Source organism: Camelus bactrianus, chromosome 9, assembly GCF_048773025.1.
Source record: "Camelus bactrianus isolate YW-2024 breed Bactrian camel chromosome 9, ASM4877302v1, whole genome shotgun sequence".
NCBI classification, from domain to species: Eukaryota; Metazoa; Chordata; class Mammalia; order Artiodactyla; family Camelidae; genus Camelus; species Camelus bactrianus.
Window position 1 is genome coordinate 42,924,909 of NC_133547.1, and position 3,896 is coordinate 42,928,804.

Genomic DNA, 3,896 nt, shown 5'->3' on the forward strand with positions numbered 1-3,896 from the left:
CAGATAAGCTGAAGATAATATCTACCAGCCTGAGCCATTGTGAAAGTCAAATAAGATAATATTTGCAAAAGTGGTAAAGCTTGGAAAGTGCTCAACAAATGTTTATGAATTAATATTACTACAATTTGTCCATAAAGTGTATAAGAGGCAAAGATCAAAAGCAACTCCAAGGTTCTTAGCTGAAAAAGTAGAATCAGGGTGGGTGAGCTGGCAAAAATTATGAAATGATACAGGTAAAATCCTTGCTTTTCTGCCAGGTTTTCTTCTTGATTAATCCATGAGACACTGAAGAAGTTAACTTGTAAGCATAAGATCAGAAGTTTAGAGCTGAGAGGAGGTTGAAGATCATCTAGCATAACCACCCACGTTTTACAGAAAGGGAAATTAAGGCCCACAGAAACTCAAAGACTTTTCTAAGGCCACTCATCTAATAAATGTCATGATCAGAAGAACCAGATCTCCAGGCTCCAGGTTCTCACTGTGCCAAGTGCAATCTTTAAAATAAAAACATTTCATCATGGGGGTCTTTCAAAATCAGAGAAGGCTTAGTGTTCTCTAGTGGCTTTTGGTTTTATCATGAAATTCCCCAGATACACTTTTCTATTTTAAAGGCTGATAGACTGTTTGCAAACTTGTTATTAAGTGAGGAAAATTTCTGCAGATTTCAAGGTAAGAGTTGTAATTTCAAAAATTAGTAACGGGATGAGAAATGCCAGTGCAAAACGAAAAGTTCATAACAGCTAGTTACTATTCAAGATGTGGAAGTTATTCAATTGCTTTATCTGGAAAAGGAGAAAAATAAAATTACAGTGTCTTTTCTCTGGAATTGAACTGCATGCCTCACTTACATTCCCTCAGTTATTCCATCATTTCTGTGAGGTAGGAAATAAAAAGATGCTATTATCCCCACTTCACCAACACCAAATAAAGCAGAAAAAGTTTCTTTTAAAACACAGTACTACTTAATAGATTAAGAATACTCTCCCATTTAAAATTTATAATAATTTAAGTGGGAATATGGAAAATGAAATTTGACAACAGTCCATATGGGGAATAAGTAGCAAGAATATTCCTTTTTGATCTGTTTATTTTCTAATTCAGTTTGTTTTCAGCCAAACTGCATGAGGCTCTCTTTATGGCAGACCACTTCCCACGCCCTTCCTCCCTTCAGTGGTCTGATATGGCTTGGCTCTTGCTCCTTATCTCTGCCAGCACAGGCTAGTTTTGGCCTATGCTCTTTGTAACCTATCTCATTGTTTGGGATCTTTCCTAGCAGACATTCCTTCTAGTCATGATTCTGCATATTTGCCAGACCTGTCTACCTCTTTGACCCTGGCTAACCCTGAGCTCACTCTTTTTTTTTTTTCTTTCTTCTTCCTTCCTGTCTTCTCTCCCTTCCTTTCTTTAGTATTCTAGGCAGAGGGGGTGAGAGTGGAGGATAAATTGATGATACCTAAAGTTTAGGGAATACTTATTATATGCCAGGCATTACTCCTCATGAAAATGCTGTGGACTAGATACTATTATAATCCCCTATTTTACAGACAGATACAGATATAGAGGTAACAGATACAGAGAGGTTAAGTAACTTGGCTAAAGTCACATGATCAGTATTGTCTGGAATCATCAGAAAGTAGTCATTATTTAGTTCTCACTATAAATATATGGGTAGAAATTGTCATTTGTAACTATTAATACCATAGGAGACTAATCACAGACTTTGAAGGTCATTTGATTTAGGAAGACCATATTCTAGGTTCCTTCTATCCCTGGTAGAGCTAAACAATCATTATAAGAACAGTTGGCCCTGAAAGCTGCCTTTGAAACTAGAAAGTGCACTGTAGGGAACCCTCTGCTTATCTGAATCTGGAATAGTTGTGAACCTTTAGGCAGCTAAGCTGGGAGTGGAGATGTTGGGGCATCTTTTTCAACAGCTTAATTTTAAGGTCACCTATATTCCAAGAAGTTCTGGGTGCCCTGGCACCCACATTCCATGTTGTGAGATCTTTCAGTGTGAGAACTTGGACCTTATGGCCCTCACCCAACAGCAGCAGCAGGCAGTTGGAACTCCTGAACAGCTGTACCCCAAGCCTGGTGTGACTCAGTAGAGGGGTGCATGCAGCAAAGGAGGCCTCTTAGATCATAATGACTAGCCTTATGTATCCACCTGCCTGGGGAGCCAGGCTAGGGTGTTCTAACTGGACCTTCGTATCACTGCACTGGTGTGCAAGATGAGGCTTAAATAAAGCATAGAAATCAATCTATGGTGACCTCTGAGAACCCTGAATCTGCATCATATAGTACCTGTGACATCTGTGCCCAGGTGAGGTGTAAGGGCAACTGTATCCACTTCTGAGCTGCATATTAAGAGAATGAAGCCTTTCCGCACCCACTTTTGTACAAATCATGAGTTCAAATGTTATGCCTATTGTGTTGTACTCTGATAGGATTGTTTTTTGTGGTCATAGAATAAGACTGTACTCCTTTGATAGGGTGTAAAAGTTTCCCTAAGTATGGTAAATGTTGTCATTATTGATCACTCAAAGAAGAGAATTCTCACACAGGAAAACTTGGAACATGCAACAGCTAAGGAGGCACTTCTAGATTTCCCTTCTCAGGGTTTAGACTTACAGGAGTTAACAAGTGTTGAGGGCTCTCTTCATTGATTTGGGGAAGATGGCCTCTGCCACAGAGCTGCCTGGTAGGAGTCAGGGAAAGAGGCTCCCCTGGATCCCCAAAAATGAAGGTAAATAGTCATGTTTTGTATGTCTGCCTGTTGATGCATGCATCACTCTCCTTATCACTGAACTTCAGTCAAGTTTAATCTAAATCAAGTATTCAAACTGAAAAGCCCTCAAGGACTAAGAAAAGTTAATTAGCCCAGAATAAGATAATAAGGAGTGGTGAGCAGTATAGGGAAAGGGAGTTCATATCCGTCTGGGCATCCAAGTTCACATGTTTCAAATGGAGCACCTCCCCACATAGAACTAACAGTACCAGTTTGCTTGCTATTTCTACATAATACATTATCCAATAATGCAAAAGAAAATAGAATTCTTAAATTCCTAACACCTTATTTTTCATCAATATAAAGAGGAAAACAACAATGACAGAAAATTGTGTTGGGGTTGGAAAGTGAGAAATGGGTAGGCAGAGAGGAAGTAGGGCAACAGATACTGCAGCAGGCAAATCTGTTCCAGCTTGGTCCCTGCTGCAGTATTTAAGAAGCAGGCAAAAAGGGGAATGCTCCTCTCCCGCCCCCAAGTCCTCCCCATATTATCAATGGCAATTTATGAAAGATCTCCAAGGAAAGGTTTAGTTTCTGAACAAGGGTCTTAGTAAAAAGGTTTGGCAGAATCCTATCTATGAGGAAATTCTCCTTCTGTTAGCACATTTGGCAGATAAGGATTCAAGTTTAAGAGACCCTGTGGATTTCCTTACAACTTCACAGTTTTCCAGGCCCATGGTTCTGTTTTGGTCACATGGCCACAGTAACTGAAATAGCCCACTTTATCCATTGCAACGGACACCCTTCAGCCCTAGTCTCCAAACCAACTGCTTATAGACAAGTTCTTTTCTCCCTAGTGTCTCAAACTCATAGTCTCAGACTCAGGGCTTTAATTTTATCCTGCTTTGGGAGAGCCTTCTTTAAGTCTTCCAGATGTACATATGCCTTTTACTGTTCACCACCTTTAATCTAGTAGTGAAAAAGAAGCTGGAATGTCTTGTAGAGCAGTATCCTTTGCTCTTTGTTATCTACCTCCAGGATAGCTGGTCTACTGAATGCCCCAAAGCCAGAGGTATAGTAACTCTGACCAAGCTCAGAACATACCATTCTACTGCAGCCTTGTTTTCACCACTCCCTCATTGTTTTGTCTCGTGTATGCTTCCCATAG

At 40.0% G+C, this 3,896-nt stretch overlaps 1 protein-coding gene across 5 annotated transcripts in view; it reads left to right on the forward strand.

Annotated features, from left to right (window-relative positions):
* The window catches only part of LOC105079746 (myomegalin-like), a 90,688-nt gene that overhangs the window by 55,707 nt on the left and 31,085 nt on the right, over window positions 1-3,896 (forward strand). The window lies entirely within an intron of this gene.